Source organism: Panthera tigris, chromosome B4, assembly GCF_018350195.1.
Source record: "Panthera tigris isolate Pti1 chromosome B4, P.tigris_Pti1_mat1.1, whole genome shotgun sequence".
Taxonomy (NCBI): Eukaryota; Metazoa; Chordata; class Mammalia; order Carnivora; family Felidae; genus Panthera; species Panthera tigris.
Genome location: NC_056666.1, coordinates 78,156,477 through 78,169,253, shown reverse-complemented (window position 1 = coordinate 78,169,253; position 12,777 = coordinate 78,156,477).

Below are 12,777 nucleotides of genomic sequence, written 5' to 3'. Positions count from 1 at the left end.
TCTTGGAATCTAGCCAAATCAGGAGAGAAGAGCCTCCAGGCTGCCATGGAAAATCCTCAAAAGAAAGAAAAGGTGGATGTATCGTGGCTTTTAGGACACATGGGCCAAGGGTGGGAAGATCTCTGCTTGATTCCCCCCCATCCGCCCCCAAGCAAGCAAGTGGAACATTAGTGGGGTGTGGGAGAAGGGGCCCCAGGCAGGCTGAGGCAGATTTGAAAGAGGGTTGATGGGGACACTGCACTCTCTGAAGCCAGAACACCCAGGGTGTTCCCTCTGCACATTCTCAGCTGGCAGATCAGCCAGGCCCATCGTCCTCTCTGAGACCCCTTCCTCCGGAGGCAGGGGTAATGGAGGGCATCTTCCCAACTGGTGGAAGGCAGGTTGGGCACTGCTCTGTGAGTATCCTTCATACTTAGCGGCAAAAGTGCACCTGAGTAAATGCCCCAGCCTGGAAGAGGTGTGCCGTGAGAGAGCACCCAGCAAGCCCTGGGGCTCCAGGACAGCAGAGCCGGACCCTGACAGCGCACCATCAATTAGGATTGCAAATCAGAGGCGAGGGCTAACAGCCTTTCATTTTGCCAAAATGGGACATAAAGGAAAGCAACACATAGCATCCACTCCCTTCATCATTTCATAAAGGAAAAGGACAATTTCACAGTAGGAAGGACACCTCTCGGAAGTAAGTTCAATCCTTTAGACTAAATAAAGTTAGCCACATGAAAACCTGCTGCATTGCCCTTCTTTTTCTCCATTAGCTCCGGACTAGTGAAAAGTGCTTCAAGCTGCCTCTTTGTGTCTCAGTGTCGTCATCTAAACAAGAATAAAACCGCTCTGTCAACTGCACATTTAGAAAATCATCAAAAGGAACCATGAAGGGGAAGCCTGTAGAAACGCAGCATGGGAGTTCAGAGCGGTGCAGGTGACAGCACTGCAGAGGCAATGCCATGGCCGTGTGGGGGTGCGGGGCCAGGGCTCCAGTCCCGGGCGCCATTCAGAAACGCTGCGCTCCACAGCTAGTTCATTGTCCTCGCTCGTCTGTTTCCTCTTCTACACAAAGGGAAGAAGAACAATTATCCCCTGACACCCTTGCAGTTGAGACGTAAAATGCCGGCCCCACAATAAATGTTAGCTGCTATTATTATTATTAATTATTCTCATTACTGTTATTGAGACAATGATCACTACCTAGGAAACCACCAGTAACGTTTAGGGTTTCCCTGGGGACTCCGATCCCATTTTGATTTCCCAGCAGCAAGAGTGCCTGTCTCCCTGTCTTTACTTTGTACCCCAGACTCTTGTGTTTGAGCCCATGTTTCTGAACTCTACTTCCTTCAGGGAGCTAACCCTGATATTCAGAGCCCATGGCTACCCACTCAGTGTCTCCCCACCATAATGGAGCTTTGGCCCCTGCACTGTCCTTGAACCAACACCCACCCCCCACCCCCCCGGAATCTCCTGAAGCCATGCCTCACCCCTGACATGTATATGTTGCTGTTTGTGGTTTACCCTAAACAGGATTGCTAGTCTTACCCTCAGGTGCCCATCGCCTCTTAGTAGTCTTGGCCGATGTGTCCTTCTGGGTTCCTTGGCAGGCAGAGCATGGGAGGGGCAATGTTTTCTTGTGCAGCATCTAGGACAGAATTGCTCTAAGTTGAACTCACTGTTTTTGATACGAGGGTACAAGAAATGTGCAGAGCCGTGTCCCCAGCACTCTGAACACCATCCACCTGCACCATGCCCCTCTCTGTGGCTCAGCCACCCCTCCGCCTCACTTCAGACCCATCTTCCATGGGACTGGGAACGGCTGTTGCCATCTTACATCCCTGTAGTGGTGTTGGGAGTCACTGCCCAAGATGATTTCCTGCCTCTAGAGTCTCAGGGCAAGAGTGCAGGCAGGGCTCCCACTAAATGTCCAGCCCAGGAACAGGATTTTGGTGGCACTGTGACTGACCATTCAGGGCTGGGGTCCAGAAACTGAGATGCCAGCCACGATGGGTAAGAGGAGAACACACTGAAAAAAGGTATCTTGAGAGGAACAAAGTCGGGCGGGGCCTCTAGTCCACATCTCTGAAGCCTGCAAATTCAGAAATGAAGGTTGGGGGGGCAGGTAGAAAATCTGGCAGTAATGCAGAAGGCAGGGCCCGGGAAGTGGGCTAGCGGAAGCAGAAAGGTTGGAGAGTTTTATCAGCCGTGTGCTGATAAAAACTTTATTAGCTCTTTGAAAAAAAAATATGTGCACATAAATATATACACACACATATATATACACACGCATATATGTACATATGTATGTACTTAGGTTTTTTTGTTTTGTTTTGTTTTTTAAGATTTTATTGCATTCAGTAATCTCTATACCCAATGTGGGGCCCGAACTTACAATCCCAAGATCAAGAGTCACGTGTTCCACCCACTGAGCCAGCCAGATGCTGCTGTACGTAGGCTTATCACAAGTTTCACTGATAATATTTACAATAATAATAAAATATTCTTTATGGTAAACTCTAGAAAGCCACTGACTCTTGCAAAATGCTTTCAATTGGTTTTTGCAAAGCTCCACGTCCACAGCTAGCCTGTGGTTGCAACTGACGAGCAAATGTAGCCCCCACATGAACTCTGGTGCCTATTTTCAGTTTATTGGTTGGGATGAAAACACAGCAATGAAGATGAATGCTGGAGCCTCACTCTTTCCTCAAAGATATGAGTGATTATTTCAGAGAATCAAATAATAGTTTTTGAATACCAGAAGGTTATGCTGTCAGGGTTTTTTTTTTGTTTTGTTTTGGTTTTTTTTGCCGTTCACAATGTAATGGCTACAGAGATGATACACTTTTAAGTTTAATCCACACAACATTTTTTCCAATACTTAAATCTAGACCAGGGCTGTCCACAGAAGTGCGATGCAAGCCATACATATAATTTAAAATTTTCTAGTAGCCACATTAAAAAAAAACAGCCAAAATCCATTCTAATAATATACTTAACCCAATATATAAAAATATTATCATTTCAACATATATTCAATGTAAGAATTGTAAATGACATATTTTACATTTTTTCCATGCTAAGTCTTTCTAATCCAGTGTGATTTAACATTTACAATACATCCATATCTGGGCTAGCCACATTTCAAGTGCTCAGACGCCACATGGGGCTAGTGACAATTGTGATGAACAGGGTAGCTTTACACAATCAACAAACCAGTAAATTGCTTCAAAATATATTCAGATGTTTGGCGATTATGTTGTACATTCGAAACTAATGTTACATGTCAGCTATATCTAATTTTAAAAGTATAAAAATAGAACAATGAATGAAGCTCTCATATGTGGTGTTTGGTGATTCCTTGGGTGTAAATATTCCCACAATGGTGATTTCAAGTTACCAACATGATGTCATTGATTACAGAGTCACAGAGATGTGCACCAGCAAATCATTGTATAGTATTTCCATCATACAGATTCAGGAGACGTAAGTAAGCTCTAGAGTTTAGGTAATAGTAAAATAATTAGGAGGTTACAAGTCTGAAGCATTTCTTACCTTGTTCTTTTTTTTTTAAATTAATGCTTATTTATTTTTGAGAGAGAGAGAGACAGAGTGTGAGTGGGGGAGAGGCAGTGAGGGAGGGAGACACAGAATCTGAAGCAGGCTCCAGGTTCTGAACTGTCAGTACAGAGTGCGATATGGGGCTCGAATTTGTGAACCGCGAGATCATGACCTGAGCCAAAGTCGGATACTTAACCGACTGAGCCACCCAGGCGCCCCTCTTACCTTTGTTCTTAATTTAACTTATTTAATTGTAAGTTCAGATAATTTAATTCGAAATCTGGCTATATGTAACAAGCAGCCCACAAAATTTTTAAAACTGTAACAGTTGGCTGTTGTAAGGCAGCTGAACTTGTTCCAGCACAACACAGTGCAGAGACAAGAATAAAGGGAGTCTTCAAAAGGGACAGTGGGTTTTTGGCAGGAATCAAGAAGGAGTTTTTCTTTGTTGCACCAAATAGACATTTACTGAGTGTGATGGTTAATTTTATGTGTCAACTTGACTGGGCTATGGGGTGCCAGACATTTGCTCAAACATTATTCCAGGTGTGTCAGTGAGGGTGTTTCTAGATGAGATTAACATTTGAATCTGTAGATTGAGTAAAGCAGATGGTCCTCCCCCGTGTGGATGGGCCTCATCCAATCAATTGAGTACACAAATGGAACAGAAATGCTGAGTTAGAAGGAACTTTGCTGGCTTGACTATTTGAGCTGGGACATTGGTCTTGTCCCTCAGATCAGAACTGGCATGTCAGCTATCCTGGTTCTCAGACCTTTAAACGCCCACTGGAACCACGCTCGCCTTGGTCTTGCCAACTACAGAGCTTGAGATTTCTCAGCCTTCCTAACCATGTGAGCCAATTCCTTATGCTGAATATGTCTATCTGTCTATCCATCCATCCATCCATCTCCTATTCTGTTTCTCTGAAGAGCCCTGACTAAAACACTGAGATCCCATCTGGCACAGGGATTGTGTGGGAGGGCTGGTGCAGGGCAGGGAGGGTGGGATTAAGATTCTGGCCCTCAGAGGTCTTGTGATGGAAGGGAGACACTGATGCTCACAGAAACAATAACTTGCACAAGCCATAATGGTGGCCCTGAGGGTTGTGGACCCCAGAGGTGGAAGGGTTTTTTGTTCTGTCTCTAGGTCATTGCCTCACTTTGTCCTCAGTTTCCTTGTGTGTTGAATGAGAAACACACTTGCACCTGCCGAGGTGGGTCTTCTTACATGACGAGTGCAATGGTGGCTTCCTGGATGAAGTTGGGTTTTAGGGGCAGGAATGTGAAGGACACTTTGGGAAGGAGATGATTGCCCTGGTGTGACTGCAGAATAAGGAAGGAAGAGCAAGAAGGTAAACACCAAAGTTTTCTTTTTTTCTTTTTTTTTTAATAGATTTTTTTTAAATTTTTTTAACGTTTATTTTTGAGACAGAGAGAGACAGAGCATGAACGGGGGAGGGTCAGAGAGAGGGAGACACAGAATCAGAAACAGGCTCCAGGCTCTGAGCTGTCAGCACAGAGCCTGACGCAGGGCTCGAACTCACGGACCGCGAGATCGTGACCTGAGCCGAAGTCGGCCGCTCAATCAACTGAGCCACCCAGGCGCCCCAACACCAAAGTTTTAGAGGTGGAAATGTTTTTAGAATTTATCTAGAGATCTATCAGATGAGGAACCTGAGGGCTAGAGGTATTAAGGACCTTGCCTATGGTCACTAGCAGATGGAAAAATCAGGTCCCCTTGACTTTATATAGATAAGCATATTTGTAATTTATGCATTTGTGCTCAAATTCACACATTCGTGTAATTATCCCAGTTAGCAACTTATTCCCAGATGCATGGGTCCAGGACTTTCAGAAAGGTATTGTCAGAAAATGACATGGAATATGGGGAGAATACTATGAAATGCCTAAGAAAAAACAATGAGAACATCTGATTAAGTAAGTAGTTTATATTAGTCTTTGAGAAAGGGTCTGGATATTTGGACACCTCAGCTTTGCTTCTGCTGTTGCAGGGGTAGACCCCAGTAACTTCTCTGCATCCCAATCTTTAGCTCACAGATCTGAAATACCAAGGAGAATACAGTCAGCAGGCTCACTGTCTGACCTCTTGAGAGCCCCAAGCACCAGAGGTAGCTCCCTCCCTGCCACACACCATGGCTAGCAGTACAGAAGCTGGTGGAGGTGATCCTGTGCTGGCTGAGACATCCAGGCTTTGGGTCCCCAACAGACTGACCAGCAGGCCAGGCTCAACTGGAATATTCTTGGACTCCTAAGAGTTCCAGGTCTGAATGTGGCAGTACAGAGAGACCCCTCCTACTCCTCCCCTCCCCAGCCTGCCCTTCTCTTCTGACCCTTGGCTCCGTCCTCACTGCAAGGACCTCACACAAACCCTGGCTTACAACTGCAGACAGCCTGGAAGGGCACCCACCAGCAAGGCAGTCTGTGCTCCAGAGGATGGACCTCCAGAAGAAGAGGACCATACAGGCGTGGGTGTGGGCTGGGGGCAGTGGGTAGGGGATTCTGGGGGTTCAGTTGCCTGAAAGAAGAGTGTGGCTCCAGATAAGCTTGTCCCAGTGACCCTAGAGACTTCTTGTTCTGGAAGTGTGGAAGGGACCAAAGCAGGGCCCGCTAAAGAAGGGTCCCAGGCAGGGCTCCCCTTCGCCTAGGGTCAGGGTGCTTCTGGACACAGGACCTACATTTGGGACACCAACTGGGGCAGACTTAGGCACCTACGCCAAGCCGTGGGTGTCAAAGGACAGGAAGGTGAAGCAAAGGGGCGGCACCTGGCCTGTCAAGGAGATGGGAAAGAGGCAGAGAGAGAAACTTTGGAGGTAGGAATAATGATAATGGCTATTGCCTGTGGAGGACTTCCTGGGTACCAGACTATGAACTAGCTTCTTTAAGGACATTTCCTTATTAAATCCTCATCAACAACTCTACTAGCACCTTCATTTTATAGAAATAAAAAACTCAGGGCCAGAGAGACTATGAAACTCATTTGGGTCACAAATCACAAGTGGCCCCCACATTCTCTCCTACTTGGATGGAGCACGTGTGCTGGAGAGGAGGCAGAGGAAATCTCACTGACCCCTCTTGGTTTTGTTCCAGGGGTTGGCTCTGCCTTCAAGGGGAAGTTCAGAGATGCTGGTATTGGGAGAGGTGTTCCAGAGAAGCTGGGGACTCTGTATGGAGCCAATGATATGGGTGTGGGAGGGCCAAGGGTGAGGCTGGAGCCAGCACTGTGAACTGGCAGGACTGCCAGATATGTTCAAGGCCATGCACAGGCCCAGATGTCCACATGGTCAAGGTTGTCCTTGGGGTGTAGCCGGTGTGGCCATGATCATAAGCCTGGTGTGCTGGGGAGGGGGCAAATGCCTCCAGAGGAGAAGCTTCTCAGGAATTTCTCCTGGGTCCTGCCTGAGATTAGTGACAGTGGTTCTCAGCATCTCTAGGAAGGTGCTACCTATCATAGGGGCAGGGTAAGATCAGGTGCCTAAGCCACCGCTCTCTTCCCCAGAATACACCTGGGCTGAATCGGCCACAGCCCCAGTTGTTTTGACTGCCTGGCCAGAGGCTGCTGCTTGCTGTACTCACCATCCTTCCCTGTAAGGACTGTAATTTGGCTTTCTAAGTGCTCATTTGTGGTTTCTAGACACCCGATGGTATAATTACAGAAATGGCCTTGCCACCTCCCTGACTCTGGATCAGGTGTACCTGTTGGTCCAGGTTTGCAGCTGGACGTTCTGAAGACATAAATCAGCCCCTTGCCCCAGCCCTGTCCTAAGTGCCATGGAGGGGTCTCCTCACTTCATGGGAGAAGAGACTTGAAAGCAGTGAGCAAGGTCTCAGTCTCGTGGTGGAGAATGAAAGCAGGGAGCCAGAAAACAGAGGGAAGGGGCTATTCCTGTTTTGGACAACCCAGAAGTTGGAAACGAGAGGCACGTTAGGAAGCTAGTCTGGGGCAGAGGCTTGAGGAAGGGGATGAGATGAGCAGGAAGGACCCTGGAGCATAGCTCCCTCCCTGCAAACATGTGAAAGGCTGCTTCCCAAAACAGAGAGGCCAGCCCTGTTGGTGCACAAAATCATTCCAGCCTTTGTCATAGCCTGTTTTATAGTACTGACATTATTTCGATGTGTATTAGAAAAGATGTCATTCAACAGTGAAAAAGTCCCCTTATAAAATAAATATATTAGGTAAACTTGCAAGCTAATCTAAAGAAAAAATATTATAGAGAATAACAGTCTAGGTCGTTTGTAGATATGAGCAAAATCCTGGCATAACACTTGAATGGCTGCAGTTGGGGAAATACTTAAGGAGTCATATTCATTTTAGAGAGGGACAAACAGGTACTGGTTGGAGAGGCCTGCAATCCCAGCATAGGTCTGGGTTGGCTGCCAGGGCTGAGCCAGCTCCCGAGGGCTATGAGAAGTGCACCATCGGGCAAGCTGCAGCAGTGTAGACAGCTTGGGATGGCACCACATTTTTCTCCTTGGGAGTCAGTGTCCTCTGAATCAGAGAAGGGGTAGCGACTCAGAAGTGTCCCCAAATATGGAAAAATTTGCCAGAGGGAAAGAGAAATTTGAGCTTCTTCTGTGTCACTCCATAGAGCAGAACCACAGCCAAGAAGCATATGTTGCGGGGAGGCGATTTCAACTCACAGTGAGGAAGGGCTTTCTTCTAATGGAAACTGTCTGAACATGGACCCCAGGGCAGAGGAGAGTGGTCTTCTCACTGGTCTCCAGTAGGGCTGGGGAAGGGCACGCCCTCTGGCTCCTCCCAGCAAGTACAGTATGACCCTTCAATGAGGCAAGGTGAGAGAGATGAGACTGCCATGTTCTCAGAGGAAGCTGTGGAGAGGGTCTACTAGGGGACTCGTGGCCCGTGTTCCCAAGGCCCAGCTGCGTGCCTGAGGGGAGATGCTCCACAGGCCAGGTGAGGCCAACTCTGGTTGTTGGGAATGAATGAGAGCAAGTAGAGTGAGGCTCTGTGGAACCTGACAGAAGGTGCTCCTTCCCTCAGCCCTTAGGAGATGTTATGATGGAGACCCTGCCTCAGACATCTGGGGATTCTGGTCTATTGAAAACAGCCACAGCCTAGAGTGGAGTGTGTAAGAATAAAGAACATGGCCACCCTGCTGTCCAGCCTGAGGTCCAGGTTGGATCCCCACACCAGACTGAGGCAGGTAATTGATGGTGCTGGAGGCCTTTGGAGGTGTCTGCCCAACTGACTCATGAGGTGGGGCCCAGTTTGGCAATCTGAACCCCATGTTTGGGTGGTAGGACACTCATGCTGCATGGGTTTCCTCAGGGAGAAAACCCAAGACATCACTTACTCTGTTCCTTCTACTTCCATCTGAGGCTGTCCCCCATCAGTGGGAGAGCTGTGAGCCAGCCACACTCATCTCCCTGGAGGAATGTGGAGAGCACACAGGCTGTGGAATCCTCAAGAGGGTGCAAGGTGATGGGGAGGGCAGAATTCCTAAGGAGCCAGAGCTATTTTCAGGTGAAGGACAGTCTGTAGCTTGCACTCCCAGCTGAGGTCATTATGAGATAAACCTATTAGGCATGCCCCATTCTCAAGGAGTAGAATCTTCATCCAAATCCTAATACAAAGGGTACTCTCTGTTTTCTGCCAACTAAGAAGACTATGGGGCTTTGGGAAGATTGACAGAACCCATTCTGTTTGGGGAATGTCCCTCTGGGGACTGTCTGGGAAAGAGTGGGGCCATTTTCCCTGCCTCCCTCATAAGGAACTGGACCATTGGTAAATGTCAGCATTTGTCCAGCAGGCCAAGGTCCTCAGGGAGGACATCAGTTGTGATGTCACATTCCAGGACAGATACATTCCTCACCAACTGTCAGAGACTCTTGCCTATGAATTCCCACCTTGCCTTTGTTGGCCACACCAGCGTGACGACCTATAGCTGGTGGCAGTTGATGGGGTGAGAACCCAAGGTGAACAAAAGCTGCAATGGGTGAATTCAGGTGACCAGGAAATGAGGACACTGAACTGCCAAGACCAAAGACCAATCCCCTGAAAACAACCTGGCAAAGTGGAGTGCTCTTTACCAAGCAACCTTGCCCCCCACCCCACCCCACTGCCCACTGCTTCCCTTCCTCTCCCCTACCAGAGGCCAGGCTCCAGGATGGAGCAGACATGAACTTCATGGTTCACACTCAATCAAATAGTAACCAAAGTATGGGTCTAATTCAGCCCAGGTTCTTCCTACCCTCAGCCAATGAGTGAGAACCTGCAACTGTCAAGAGCCAGCACTGCTCCTGCTATACCTCGGGGCAAGGAAATGTGGAGGGATTGGGAGGGAAAGTCAGTACTGAGGAAGATAGACACAGGGACCCATCCAGAGTGAACTCTTCACCTGAGAGCAGTGGACAAAACCCTAGAATGCATACAAACCCTGGAGCAGAAAAAAACATGTATTTGGCAGAGGAACCACAGTGGATGCTGAATGTAGCCTGTTCACTGTTGCTCCGTGGACATTGTTCCTGGTGGCACAACATATGGAGAGGGCAAAGACATGAGACCTAAGGTGGTCCTCTCTGCCATGGACACTTTTGGAGGTGGGCTGTGAGGAGCGGAACCCGGGAAGCGGGAGGGATAGGCAGGACTAGGTGGAGGAGGCAGGACAAGGTGGAGGAGAGGGTTACCTGGGTGTGGTGTGGAGGACAAAGAGTAGGTTCCTTGGCCAAAGCTGATCTGGATATAGACAGTGTATTTGTTTCCTGTTGTTGTTGTTGTTGTAACAAATTATCAGAAACTCATTGGTGGAAATAACACAAACTTATTATCTCACAGTTCTGGAGGTTAGAGTTGGAAAGGGGTATCGCTGGGCTAAAATCAAGGTGTGGGCAGGGCTGCGTTTCTTCTGGAGGCTCTAGGGCAGAATTCACTTCCTTGCATTTTGCAGCTTTTGGAGACCACCTACCTTCCTTGGCTCACAGGTTCTGTTCTCTCTTCTTCACAGATGACAACAGTGGTCAGGCTCTTCTTGCCTGACGTCACTCAGACCTCCCCTCTACCTCCTTCCTCCACATTTAGGGACCCTTGGGATTATGTTGAGCCCACCTAGATAACGTAGGGTAATTTCCCAATTTTAAGGGCAGCTGATTAACAGGCTTATTTTTTTCTGCAGCTTTAATTTAATTTAATTTTCTTTGCCATATAGCATAACCTGAGCCCACCACAGATGGTAGTAGGGATGATGAGGTAGGGGGATCAGAGGAATAAGGAGGCAAGAACAAAGTCATTAGAAAGCTTCTGTGTGTTCTTGAGCAAAGGAAGGCAACATTTTACCAAGTGACTGGGGATAACTTGATTCTCAGGGTTAATAATGTGAGATCATTTTCCAGATTCAGAACAATGGAGCCATGTTATGTCTGAGGTCTTGCAGACCATAACACGTTATTGTTCTCTGTGGAAGGCAGCGTGCCAACCTGCAGGAGGCCGTGGCTGGTGCCAGAGTGAGGAGCCCCAGCCCTCAGGGATGCCCAGGTTAGCTGGAAGCTGGGGACTGCCCAAGAGGCTGGATAGGTCATGACATTTTGGCAGTGAAGCATCGATTGCCACCGAGTGTCTCCTTAGCCCTGAATGGTGAGGCTGCCCTTTCCAAGGAGATCTGGAGAGTAAGGAGGTCGATGGGTGGGACAAACCCTTAGGGCAGACTCAAACCGGTTGGGTTCCTGGACTGCTGAGGAGAAAAGTAGGGCATGGTGGGGGAGGAGGGGTCATCGTGAATGGAGCTTTTGTTCACTCCTTGGCACATACCCTGTCTGGGAAGGCTGATGGATAAGTGGAGAACACTCAGGCCTCATAGATACAAAGAGTCAGGAAGTCCCACCTGTGGGGGTATCATGGTGTTGATGGCCCTAGTGATGCTTCGAGAATTTCTGCATGAGCAGGGCTTGGGGCTTAAAGACTGTGATCTGATTGGAAAGAGGTAATGGCACAGCAGACTGGTCTCAGAGCTGGTGTGCAGAGAAGCACGCTGTTTTCATTTAGGTGGTATGTTTATTTGAGGAGGCTTTGGTGTGTGGGCTGCTGATGGAGATCACGGAGGTGTTTGGCTCCTCAGGTGCTTGGCTTGTGTGCTGGTTGAGAACATGGGCTCTAGGAACAGCCAGACTGGGGATCCAATCTCAGGTTTGACACTTACTAGCTGTATGACCTTAGACAAGACACAATTAGTTTCTGAGGTTCAGAAAACAGGGATGATAATAGCCTTATTACCCATGGTAACGCAAGTAGTAAATAAAACAATGCACGTTCAATCTTAGCACAAGTTCAGGCACACCGTGAGACTCTGATAGCTATTTATTTCAAAGAAGAGCTGGAGGAAATCAGACCCAATGTCACCAAAAGAAATGAGGCCACATATCCGAGTGAGATGGGGTTCATCTCTTTTCTGAGTGGGGTGGTCCCATTGAAGGAGCTGGTCTACTCCCTATGAGTCCACTTGGTAGCCCAGCCCATCCCAAAGACTCAAAAATGCCAAATAACCCTCAGGCTGGGTCGTTCCCTCTTATCCGCTCCTCTTTGTGGCCTCTGCTCATCCAGAGCAAAGTTCTGGGGGGCCCTGTTTTGGTATCCTGGTGTAGGGAGCTTCAAGGGTGGGAAAGATGAGCAATAGAAGGAAAAGCTGAAGCCCGAACAAAGACACTGGGCCACACATGCAGCATTGGATAAGTGGTTTTCAGACACAACTCAGCCATCTGGGATAGGCTGCTGCAGAGATATCTGGGCCTTTGCCCCATGTCTGGTGCCAGGGACATAGGGAGAGGAGTGATAGTAGGTAATCCCTAAGATTCATCTCCCCAGGGACATGGTGTAGGATGACCCCAATCCACTGCAGTCTTGCCCCAGAGTCCCAGCTGCCTCACCCCAGGTCTGGCAGTCCAGAGAGGGGAGGGGTATCCACAAGGATCCACCCTTCTATCCCTAGTCAAGGTTAGAGTCTCCTCTCCCCCAAGACTGCTGCAGGATACTGACACATGCTGACTGCTGAATGGCATCTAAGGCCCCCTGTGTTTGCTGCCCTCACAGGCTGGCTGGAGACCAGAGCCACTGCCGAAGGCCTCCTCAGGTCAAGTCGGGGTCATGAGCCAACAACCTGAATGTCCATAATGGTGAAGACAAGGGCTTTTGGAGTCATATCTGCCTGGGTTCTTATCTAGGCTCTATCACTTACCAGCTACTTAACCTCTCTGGGCCTCAATTTC